This window comes from Miniopterus schreibersii (genome assembly GCF_964146895.1).
Source record: "Miniopterus schreibersii genome assembly, chromosome: 14".
NCBI classification, from domain to species: Eukaryota; Metazoa; Chordata; class Mammalia; order Chiroptera; family Miniopteridae; genus Miniopterus; species Miniopterus schreibersii.
Window position 1 is genome coordinate 37,804,449 of NC_138114.1, and position 12,645 is coordinate 37,817,093.

At 46.9% G+C, this 12,645-nt stretch overlaps 1 protein-coding gene across 2 annotated transcripts in view; it reads right to left on the reverse strand.

Annotated features, from left to right (window-relative positions):
• The window catches only part of CRTAC1 (cartilage acidic protein 1), a gene marked incomplete at its 5' end in the record, with an annotated part of 129,820 nt that overhangs the window by 63,346 nt on the left and 53,829 nt on the right, over positions 1 to 12,645 (reverse strand). The window lies entirely within an intron of this gene.

The following is a 12,645-nucleotide window of genomic DNA, read 5'->3' on the forward strand; positions in this document are numbered from 1 at the left end:
TTAACAAGATGACAAGGCGATTTGCATGCACATTAAAGTTTGAGAAGGGCTGCTCTGGGTCAGTGTTTCTCAAAGAGTAGCCTGTAGGCCATTTACATTAGAAATACCTGGAGAGCTTATTAAAAATGCAAATGAATCATAATGTCCAGACATGGAGCCCAGGAATCAGCATTTCAAACAAACTCCCAGGTGGTTTTAATTTTCACCCAATTGTGAAACCTACTCCTAGTTTTTCCTGTCTCATCGAGATCCATTAAGGACCAGTTGACATTTGGTGTTGAGTCAAGTACAAAAGGATTTGGATGAACATCATGTCTGCCATTTAAGGGTTTATTTTTATTTATTTATTTATTTATTTATTTATTTACTTTTTTAATCTTCACCCAAGGATATTTTTTCCATTACTCTTCAGAGAGAGTAGATGGGAGAGAGAGAGAGACAGAGAGAAACATCGATGTAAGAGAGAGTAGATGGGAGAGAGAGAGAGAGAGAAACATCAATGTAAGATTGATTGGTTGCCTCCCACACACGCCCTGACCAGGGCCAGGATCGAGCCTGCAACCGAGGTATGTGCCCTTGGCTAGAATCAAACCTGAGACCCTTCAGTCTGCGGGCCAACTCTCTAACCACTGAGCCAAACCAGCTGGGGCTGCATTTAGGGGTTTAAAACAACATCGCTACACCTGAACACGTAGAGGACAAGCTATGGTATAAATACCGAGGATTATGGTATCGACTAGAGTCTCCCTTCTGCACTTGTGAATATATGTTCTTCCTGAGGGTGGAGAAACACAGACCCATTGTCCTCATCGTTCCTAGCTTTCCTGGAGCTGAGTGGACCTCCACTTAAGGGACCATTCATTCTTTTGGGCTACTGAGCAGAGCCTAGCTCATGGCTCAGCATTTGGTTCCTTCAGAAAGAGAGAGACCAGAGCCATAACACTGTCTTTTAGAGATAAGAGAAAAACAGCCAGCATCTTTTGAAATTCAATGTATGACAAGCAGAGATGGGGTAACATGTGACAGGAGCCTGGCTGGAGGTCTCTGTTGATTCAGAGCTTAAATGGCACAAAGGCTGGTCCTTAACATTGGTCCTTTAGTAAAACAGGGACCTAAGTTGGGCTAACCCGGCCCAGGTCTTGGGACTCAAAAACCCAATGGTCTTGTAAGCATGCGTATGCGGTTACATAGCACTCTCTGGTTTACCAACATTATGTCTTAATCTTCTCAGTGACCCACTGGGGTCATTTTTTATCTCCCCCTCCCCCTTTAATGCAAAACCAGAGGCTAGTCATGGGCCCATCACATAGTGGCGGGGCTGAGCTTGGAATCTGCTTCTCCTGACCCCAGGTTCTAGCTTCTTTTTACCTAACCATGACGCTTATTTGTCTTCTGTTCATGAACTAACACATTATTTTAACTAGACCAGGGATTCCTTTAGGCAAAGCTCTCTCCATACTATACCAGTGAGTGCAGAACTAGCACGTGATAACCCCTCAGCAGGGGTAGTGGCCAAAAAAAGAGTTACTGCTTCTTTACTCTGCGGCTCTGGCAAATTCTCGGAGGTATAGGTGAAAAATCAATGCCAGATGGCTCTCGTGGAGAAGATTCCACGGCTTGGCTGCTGTGGAATTGTCCTGGGAGGAACGTCATTGCAGCTGAAGACTATGGCAAGATCAGGCTGGACCCCGGACCACACAAACCCCGTGTGGCAGCCCAGCCCTGACTTGGCTCAGCTCCATGCTCCATGTCCACGGTGAACAGTGGAGTGAAGTGAGGGAGGGGCGTCCAGGAGGCATTGCTGCTTGCCTCGAGAGGCCCCTCCAGGCCTGCATGCCGGTGGTGAGGAAGCTCAGCAGTGACAGCACAAATAAGGCTCCTGTCTGCACAATCATTGGGCTCAACAGATAAATGCAGACCTGTTGTCAGAAATGACAATCTGGGTATTACAAATAACTGCCTCAACATTGTGATCGCTGGAGCTGAGGTTCAGGTACAAAGCGGAAATCCACGGTGACCAGGAGATGCTGCCTCTGGAAGGGTCTTGAAAGAGCCGCAAGGACTCCTGGAAAAGCCTGCTTGCCCGCATCCAGGAACGATGTGTGCACCTCTGATGTGTTATTACTCCAAGGATTCCATCAGAGGCTCCTCTGCCTCTGTGCGAAACAATCCCGCACACGGAGCGTGCGCCGGGGCCACGCTGAGGCAGGGCGCCCCGTGTTCATTTCCTAAGGTTGCCGTAGCAAATCGCCACGAACCGGGTGGCCTAAAACAGAAATGGATTCTCTTGCAGCTCCAGAGGCGAGATCAAGGTATGGGCAGGGCTTCATTCCTTCCAGATGTTCTAGGACAGAGCCTCCTCCAGCTGCTTGTGGCTGTAGGCTTCACTCCAACCTTTGCCTCCTTAGTCACATTGCCTCCTCCTCTCTCAAAACCCTCTCTGCCTCTCTTTTCTAAGGAAATACGTGATTGCATTTAGAACCTACCCCGATAATCCAGGATAAGCTCTTTTTCTCAAAATCTTTGGCTTAATCACACCTTTTGCCATGTAAGGTAATGTTCACAGGATCTAAGGATTAGGTAGGTCATGGAGGTATCTTTTGAGGGCGCACCATTCAACCTAGTACAGGCCCCTCTAAATTATCTTTTATTTTCTCAATAGAACTATCAGTTAGGATCATAATAATAGTACTTGAGGAGTACACTACTAGGTGCTTCCTATGCTCATTTACTCCTCCCAACAACTCAGTAAGGCCAAGATTTGTATTTCCCACCACAAAGAAAGAACAGAAGCTCTGAAGTCCATACTCCTTCAGATTCACCAGAGGTTTTTGGTTTGTGTCCTTGGGGAAGAGGAAAGGATGAGCCCCTAACCTTCAAACACAGCATTTCCACTCTGATCTTATTTAGATAGTAGGAGGTTGCAGAAGATTTTATTTCTCTTCCAAAGGGTTACACTGAGAAAGAGTTTGCAAACCACAGCTCTGCAGTTCACAGCCTTGCATTGTTTGGGCAGGGGTCCCACCTCTGGAGACAGACACACCTGGGCTCAAATTTCTTCTCTATCCTGCCCTCGTTCTGTGTCCTTGGGCAAGTTAGCTAACCTCTCTGAGCATCACGTTTCTCACCTGTGCAATGGAAATGATAATAAAGTCTATCTCAAAGGGTTGTCCTGTGAACTGATAATGCACTTCTAATGTTTAAACAGTGCTCCGTAAAGAACAGCTCCTATTTTCACTCTTATCTTCATTGGCTTGTGCATTTCTTCTGCTGATCAGTTCCCTTGATATTCAATCTGGGCCCTCTTGAAAGTGAAAATGTTCATCCAGAATAGGGGGATCCAGCTGCTTTTCCCTCACTAGAGCTTTCAGAGGACGGGGTAGCATCAGAGGAGGGGTTGGCATGAGCTGAGGGCAGTGACATGCAACGTCACCCTTCCCGGTTCATGTAAGAGGGTGCTGCCATCCACGCTATGCCCAAAGGGTCTGAGTCACATGCATGGTGATGAATGCCAGGTGCAGCCATTGCCTCAGACAGGAGTCCTCAAAGAGGCTGTGATGGCAAAACTTATAAAGGCTGGGCCCTGGAGGGAGGTGTGGGACTTCCTTGACATCTGTAATAATTGCACAGGTTTATTTATCGACATCTGTGGGGCTCTAGATGACCTTATGGTAGGCAACTGCTGCCTCAGTGGCCAAGCACAACTCACCGTGAGGGGCTCTGTAAGTGGCAAAGGGATGCTTATCTGCCTCTGTGAAGGGCTTATGATTACATTTGCTTCCAGATGAATGAAACATGTGAGTTCCAGGAGCCAGGCTGACTGACACCAATCTCTTCAACATATTCCAAAACAGCTGCTTTAAGTACAGGTTCTGATTGAATTTTGGAATGTGTCATAATGAGAGCTTAGCATTTATTGACTGCTTACCACCTGCCAGGCACTGGGCTAAGGACTTTATCTGCATGTTGCACGTTCCCCCAAATGAACCTATTATCCCTTTTTACAGATGAGGCACAGGAGCTCAAGGGGCTCCTGGAAGGCCACTTAGTTGTGGAGTCGAGGCGCATGTCATGGATTGGGGTCTGTGGGAGTCTCTGGAGGCCGTGCTCTCAGTCTAGCCCAGGGCCCCACTCTAGGACCAGGGTGGAAAGAATTCACATAGCCTGCTCTTGAGTATCTTCATTTTGGACGGAAGCTTATCCTGATCATTAAGAATGAATGTTCTATTCGGTAGCAGTGGTAATTAAGCAAAACACAACAAACAAGAAAACACTGCCACCATCAACAAAACCCAAACTAACAAAAATTTGCCGTGGGCCAGATTCTCCTCTAAATCACATAAATCTACAACTATAGGCTCTTGAAAGGAACAAACACTAGCACAGACCTAACCCATTTCTCTGAAGGCGCAGGGGCGTGCCAGGGTAACAGATATGCTCTCAGATGAAGTGTCAGGGGCAGGGAGAACTTTCTGGAAAGTACATCCTGAGAAGCAGGGCACTCATTTTAAGAAAAGAGGCACCACTCTGAGGAGGAGAAGGAAATTTCCAAAAAGACAGGACAAGAGTGTGCCTGGCATTGGTGGGCCCTCTGCAGGGGACAATGGTAGACAGCTCAGAAAGAGGAGAGGGAGGTAACTGAGTTGAGGTGTGGAAAGGGGTGGGGAGAAATGGAGTGAGTGATAATAAAAGGAGTATGTTTTCACTGTGGCCCTGGGAAGGTGGGCTTGTTCTTAGCAGCATCAGTGCTATCTGTCAACATTAGAAGCAACAGCTGACATTCACTGAATTCTTACTGATGAGTGATGTGCACATTAATAATCTCGTTTAATCTTCACAACAACCCAGAAGGTAGGACCTATTAGTAGTCAGTCCCATTTTACTGATGATGAAACTAAGGCTCAGCAAGGTTAGGCCACTTGCCTGAGGTTGCACAGCTAGAAAGCAGCAGAAGCCCATTCAATGAACTCAGGCCTGCGGGACCCTAGAGCTCACATTCTTACACAGCTTTCTTCTTGCCTTTCACCTGGCTGGTCCCTGAACTTAGTCTTCTGAAATTGGTACATTTTTGAGGCCGTGGGGACCGTCTCCTTGCATTGACTGTACCTATTGCATTAGAGTGTGATGGACTCTCCACACACAGGAAGTTGGGTTTAAAGTGCTTGAGAAGACACACTGAGTAGGGTGTAGGTGAGGAGGTGATGGGGGAAGGGGCTTAGAAACAGTAAGTGGCAATGACATTCATTAACATGCATCATATCTCTCATCACTTTCTGTGTCAATCAGAAGTGGGTTTGAATTTGGGGGACTGGGGCAGGCCCTATGAGGCTCTCTTCCTCCCATCCCTGTGTCATCCCCAAGGCTGCATAGGGGAAGCCTCTCCCTTCTTTGTCTACTCTAACCCCTGCAAGGATCCTGTGGCAGCCCTAGCAGACAAGTGGGGGGCTGGGAAGTAGTATACCAATACAAGTGGTAATTCCATGATAAGCCTCTGGCTCCCTCAGTCCAGGGCACCTGAGGTGAAGGATGCATTTTAAAGATAGATAACTGGGCATTCTGTGCCTTCTCAGGCTACAGGAGAAGATGAGCATATCATATGCCAGTTGGCAAAAAAAAGGGGACAATTTCTTCTCTTTCAAAGACATTTCAGTGCATTTATTGGAGATAGCCATGGGGGACGTTAGAAATTAGTCACCCTTTTAAGAAAGCGGAGATCTCTTGCTGCCCTAATCCACACCCTAAATCACACTTGGAGAGCTAGAGCGTGTCCTTTTTTGAAAATTAATAAATTTTATTTTTTTAGAGCAGTTCTAGATTCACAGCAAAACTGAGCGGGAAGTACAGAGAGATCCCATACAGCCCCTGTCCCCAACACTGACAACCTCCCCCACTATCGACACCCCGCACCACAGCACTGCATTTGCTACAATCGATGAACCTACGCTGGCACATCATTATCACCCAGAGTCTATAGTTTACGTCAGGGTTTACTCTTAGTGGCACATTGTATGGGTTTGGAGCATGTCCCTTTATTGTCTGATAGGAAATCAAATAAAATGGCTGGCTCATGGCCACCAGCAGGGTGAGGCTGCAGCCAACATTAGCCCCCAACCCCTGGTTGGTGCTCACATCCACACCTTCTTTGCCAGAAAACACAATCAACTGGTTTCCCAGGGACCAGATAACAAGGAACAGAGGCAAAGAGAATCCACAGGGATGAAACTAACAAGAATCAGCTCCACAGCCTAAAAAAATAGGGACCACCCCCTGCCCCTGCTGCTTCAAGGTGGGCCACTCAGCGGTTTATTCTCACCCCAGAGGACACTGAGGTGAGACTGGGAGCCTGCAAATCCAGGAACAGCAGGGCTCCCCATTCAAGTCGCAGGGCCTGTATTAGCAGCGAGTGTGAAAGAGCATCGGGTTACTCTGCAGATCAAGGGAGCCTGGGAGTCTTCTGGGTTCAAACCCTAGATCTGCAAGTTACCAGCAGTAAGTGCAGGATTGCTATAAGAATTATATGATGTAATAAGTATCAAGCCTGTGGATCAGGGGTCCCCAAGACCACCCCTAGTTCAATGATTCCTAGGAGGAGTCTCAGAACTCAGCATGTAGTACTCAGGGCAGAGATTTGTGACAGTGAAGCGATACAAAGTGAAATAGGCAAAGGGAAAAGGTGCACAGAGCGAAGTCTGGAGGAACGAGCTTCCAAGAGTCCCCTCCCAGTCGAGTCACACAGAACGTGCTTAATTCCCCCAGCAACAGGCTGTGACAACATGTGTAAAATGTTGTCTGCTAGGGAAGCTCATTAGAGACTCGGCGCCCAGGATTTTTATTGGAGGCTGGTCACGTCGGCACACTGCCTAGCACATACCAATATTCCAGACTCCCAGAAGGAAAGCAGCTATTCGGCATAAACCACAGTTTGTGCAGGTAGTTTAGGCACTGTGAGCTACTCCTATCAGTCCTGGGGATAGGGGGAACTCTCCTCAAATCCAAGTTCCAATCTGCCAGCCGCAGACCAACCTTGCAAGTGGGGTTACTAAGGATAACAGTCTCAGGCCCACCCTGTTAACTCTTTTCTGCACAGCCAGCTTCACTGTTTGACATACGGTAGATGTTCAATAAATTGCAATTATCATTGCCAGCGGCATCACAGCTCTGTAGCTTTCTCTACAGGAAGGAGAGCTTGGCATACCCACACTAGTGTCCTCCAAGTCAAACCAGGTACCACTTAGAAAATGAACACGTGCACACACATATCTGTACACGTGAGTGTGTATCTAAGATAAAGTAACTGCTTGCATAATTAACCTTTTTCTGCCAACTGTCCAATCATTATTCTTTCATCTCTGGTCTTAGTTTGTCATTTACAATCCTGATTGCATGTTCTTTGTATTATGACTGAGTCATTGATAAAAACCAGGTTCATCAAGTTAGGACCAAGGGCAGAGCCCTAGGCACTTGTCTTAAAGCCTCCCTTTACTTAAAGCTCTTTTTTTCTTCTTTTAAAAAAAATATCTTTATTGATTTCAGAGAGTAGAAGAGAGAGAGATAGAAACATCAATGATGAGAGAGTCATCACTGATCAGCTGCCTCCTGCACGCCCCCAACTGGGAATTGAGTCTGCAACCCGGGCAAGTGCCCTGACCAGGAATCGAACCACGATCTCCTGGATCCTAGGTCGATGCTCAACCACTGAGCCACACTGGGCCGGGCCACTTAAAGCTCTTAAACCAACCTTTAGGAAGTGATCTTGCTAAAGAATGATCATCTAGCTCATGGGTCAACATGGTAGCTACAATAATATGCAAGGAGGCCGTTAACTACTTCATTAAAATAAAAATAAACTATGTCTACAGCATTCTGCCAGTCCACCAGGCAAATGCCTCCTTGCAAGGAAACAAGGTTAGTTGTGTATGCACCCAGTGCTGGCTCCTGGTGATCACACACTAGGTCCTAAAAATTTATAAGCCATTTGTTTGAGGTTAATGTTCTTTAATGGACAGATACACTCTTTTAAAATTTCCTCTCTTTGAAACAATCTGCCTGTTCTCTTTTTTGACTGTGGGTTACCCAGCCCCTGGGATGCACCTTGTCTTGTGATTTAATGTCAGATGACCAGATGTGCACTTCACCTGCCTTTGGCTGCAGCTCTCTTAGTAGATTATTGGTTCTACCTGTTCAGGTTTGAAGGCCCCTCATGGAGAAGATGGAGGTTAATAGAAGTTCTAAGTTCTACGTTCTTTCTACCACTTGAACATTATAGTCTACCCCTGTCTCCAACAACCTATTCTTTTTCTCATCCTTTGTTACGTCAAGGAAGAAATAAAACAACACGCAACACTGCACTCCAGGACGTTAGTGATTAGGAAAAACAGTCATAAAACCCACCAACATGACAGGGGTTCATTATACTATTCTGCCTACTTTTATATATGTTTAAAATTCTTCAGTGTAATTTTTCTCCCCAAAACCAATGAAAATTATTTCAGCAATATTAGAAAATATGTTATCAGTCTGGATCTTGGGTCAGAGGGAAAGGAGGGGAGAGACTAAGCATGTATTCAGGGAGTAGACTAAGTAGACATAAGATCTTGGGCAAGTGATCAACTTCTTTAGAGCCTTACGATCCTAAACCCAAAAGCCAAAATGCACTCTCTCCTAGCACCAACCCCCACCTTAGGGTGGTGATGGCCCGAGGAACAGAATTCTGACTCCATTTAAGCACCAACACCTCAATGCTCACAGGTATTGATCTTATGCCTTCCCCTACAATAAGCACCGACCCCAGGCTTGCATCTGATTTTAATAGTAACTGTTTAATTTCCATATGTACTTAGTGCTCCTGTCTTCTTTGTGTCTACCCTTGCTGGTGGTGTTCTTTTTAGCATACAAGATCCCGAGAAACACTTTCCATGCTTTAAACTTTCTTCAGAAAGCCCTGAAACGGCACTGTGCTCAGAAACTGGGCATCCCTATCCTGGTGATGCAGGCTCCATGCCTCCTGCTCTCCCTCACCCAGTGCCCATCTGCAGTTGGAGCTCAGGTCACAAGGCCTGGAGCTCTCTGTCCAATTTCCTAGTCAACACCCCAGACAAGAGAAAGGAGAGAGACTGAGAAGATCAGAAGCAGCCTTCCCGTACAAGACCAGGAGGGGTGGTCACAGCCAGCTACCCAGGGGAAGTCTCTGATCCACAGAAAACAGGACATGCTGTATCAGTAAGAAACACTCAGAACCATTTTTCAAAATTAGCAGCTGTAAAGGAATGAAAGCTGATCACCGTTCAGTGCACACTCGGACTCATTCCACCCTCAAAGAGCCTCACAGTCATTATTAAAGAACACATTTCAGAACATAATATTAGGCTATTGATTGCTGTTTGTTTCGATGTTTAATTCAGTAACAGCTCGGGTTGCGGAGAGTTTTAAATGGAATGGATGCTCTGAAGACCTGCACAAACGTTCTAATTTTCCACTGAGTTTCACAGGGAGCTTTGGTGATGCCGTGGGGACCAGGGGCTCCTGGTGTCCCCGGGTTCATACAGGTGGGGATCTCAGGGGCCGGCTGCTGAGCAAGCCTCTGCGGTCTTTCTACAGAAAATAGAAAAGGCGGAGAGTTCCACAGGAATCCAAACAACATCCACTCCCTCTGCCACCACGCATTAAATGATCTGGGGCCGAAATTCAATACACACCTCAGGCGCTCTTGCGGAACGGTACCCGCGCGTCTCGGCGGCATCAACATCCCGGGAGGAATAGAAAAGGAAAAGAGGCTCTCCCCTGAACAGCACAGAGATAGAGAGACCACAGAGGGACCCCCACTTGGAAGACAGGCCTGAGGATTCCAAAGGCACAGCCCCAGCCCAACCCGCACCGTGGCTGCTCCTCCTCGCCCTGAAGCTGGTGGACAGGCTGGACCCCAAGTGTGTGCGGAAAATCCAGGGACAAGCAGACCCTGAGGCCGGACTTAGGCTGCCCAGCCCCAGTATCCCTGGGGCCCTGGCATCACCACCTCCTGTCCTTTCCACCCCTAAAACTTGCCTAGAATCACTCCCCCACTGACCCTAGTTGGCACCTGCATTTTCTTTATGTTTTCATGCTCTCTTATTTGCCTGGACTCGCGGTTCCCCTGACCAGCATCATCAGCATCATCTGGGGACTGGTTAAAAATGCAAATTTCTCAGGCCCCACCCCAGACTTCTCCCATCAAAGCTCTGAGGATGAGCCCATTCGTCTGTGTTTTTAAAATGGCCTCCAGGTGATTCTGCTGCACGTTCCTGTTTGAGAACCACTGACTTGGACTATGGCAAGAATTTGTAATGGTCTCCTGCCTCCAATCCATTCCCCACCCTGCCACAAGAGCCACCTTCTAAAACACAAACCTAATCAGCTTCGGTGCCTGGCACAGCCTAACGCATAGTAGGTGCACAATAAATACATATTGACTGGCTAAGTGAAGTATAACCTCTGCTTTTAAAACTTTGATGGCTACTCATGGCCTGTACAAAATAACCTAGGAACTCCTCAGTAAGGTAGATTAATATTTATTTATCTGATTGTTATTTCTTGTTAGTACTATTTTTCTTAGTAGTTATCGCTTGTGGAGCAATCTACTCACAATTTGGTAAATACCCTGTATTATGCTATTTATTCTTTTTCTTTCCTTTTTTAACCTGTCAACCATGAGAGAGGTGGGTAGGTGCCCTTTACAGATGAGGAATCAGCAGAGAGGTTATGAAACTTGCCTAAGGACCCACAGGCACCAAGTGATGAGTTGGAGTTCAGTGCAGGTTTGTTAATATCCAGGGTTCAAGCTTTAAATGTATTTCCTTTAAAAATCAGACCTCAGTGGCCATTCTAGGCTCTTCCCACCTCTCCCAGGCTTTGGCTTGTGCTCTAAGTATCTGTGAGGTGTCACCCAATCCTCTTTCAGACAGAATGAACTACTTGCTAATTATACTAATGACCAGTGCATGGTGGAAGGTGGCGGGTGGGAGCCTAAAAACCCTGCAACGAATATTTCCTGAAGTGTGGTCCTCAGATCACCTGCGTCGGAATAACCAGGGTGCATGCTAGAAATTCAGAGCCCCAGGCCATGTCCCCCCACCCCAATTCGAACACAATGGGCTTGGAGGAGAGTCTGGAAATACCTCTATCCTAAGGGTCCTGCTCCCCCACGGTTATTCTGCACAGTGATGTCTGAGACTCACTGCCCTGGAGCGTGAGCTCATCTTGTCCACACTGGTCCCCTGCAGCAAATGCACAGGGCTGCTGCGTGACAGGTCATCAGAGAATGAACGAATGAGCCCTTTTCTATGAAAAGGATTGAGGTGGGGCAGGGTGTCCCATAAAACACTCAGAGGAGAAAAGAAGTCACGGCACAGACAGGCTTACCAGATGTGGCACCAGCTGTTGGCACACAAGAAACAAGCCTGAGTGTGAAGAGAAGACACATGTTTCGAGCCACAAAAACTTGACGTATCGACTTTGGCAAGGCTTGTAGACCACGCAGTGCCGATAATGTTATTAACGCTGAATGTATTTGCCTGACCTTATCAGGCCCTATAAAGAGCACAGGAGTCTAATTAAGTTCAGATGCCAGCACCTCTAACTTCTTTCTTGATAGCTACAGAGCCCATCATTTACCCTGATGTTCCTGAAATGATTGGTCTTTAAAACCAAAGGAAGTTGGTCATTAGCATGTGTAAGGTGCTTGTCATGATTTGTGGTAAGACCAGCCCGGCAGCCAGAGACGGAGGGCATGTCATTCTGCTTGGCACAGCCTTCCCTTCCCATCACACTCACCTCGGGGCGCTGCCCTCCATCTCCTGCTATTCAACATGCGCACAGATGGACTGGAAGGGGACACTGATGGGCCTGCTGATCAAATGGGCAGATGACATAAGCTGGGGAGGAAGCCAGGATCCAAAAGGGATCTGGGAGTCAGGAGTAATTTACAGAGGCTGATGGCAGGTCTTACATTTGGACTGTCTCCACTCTCAAAACAAATATTAAATAGTAACTTAAAATAACTGCAAACACTTACAGAGGACTGTGAGCTAGAAAGCGTTCTAAGCATCTTCATACATACTAATTCATTTACTTCAGCACCCTAGGACGTAGGTTCTGCTCCTTTCCTCATTTTTAAGATGAGGAAACTGAGGCAAGAGCAGTTAAGTAACCTGCGCAGGGGACTGTAGACATTATTATTATTATTTTGGTTGTGGTAACGGTTGTTTGTTTATTTTTATTTTTACCCACTTTGTTGATTAAAGATGCACTGGGGTCTTGACTGGGTGAGAATAACATTGGGTCGAACGTGTCAGGGAAGCCTAAGGAACACTTTCCTCTGCTTAGGCGCCTCCTGGGGGGGGGGGGGGCTTTCCCACACTTAGGCTTAATCATACATGGGAGAGTCTGATGGATGGTAGAGTGGGTTGTGGGACAGGTGCCAGAGTCCCTGAGACAGAAATCACCCAAAAGAAACAAGGAGTCTTGCCAGGAAACCCAGACCCAGCAACAGAGCCTAAGGGATGGAGGAGAGGGGTCCTTTGGTGCTTCCCTGCCTCTGGGTTTTGATCCTGCCCTCGGGAAACTCGGGTAACATTCCTTTTCCCTATATATCTCTATATTAGAAGTTTTATT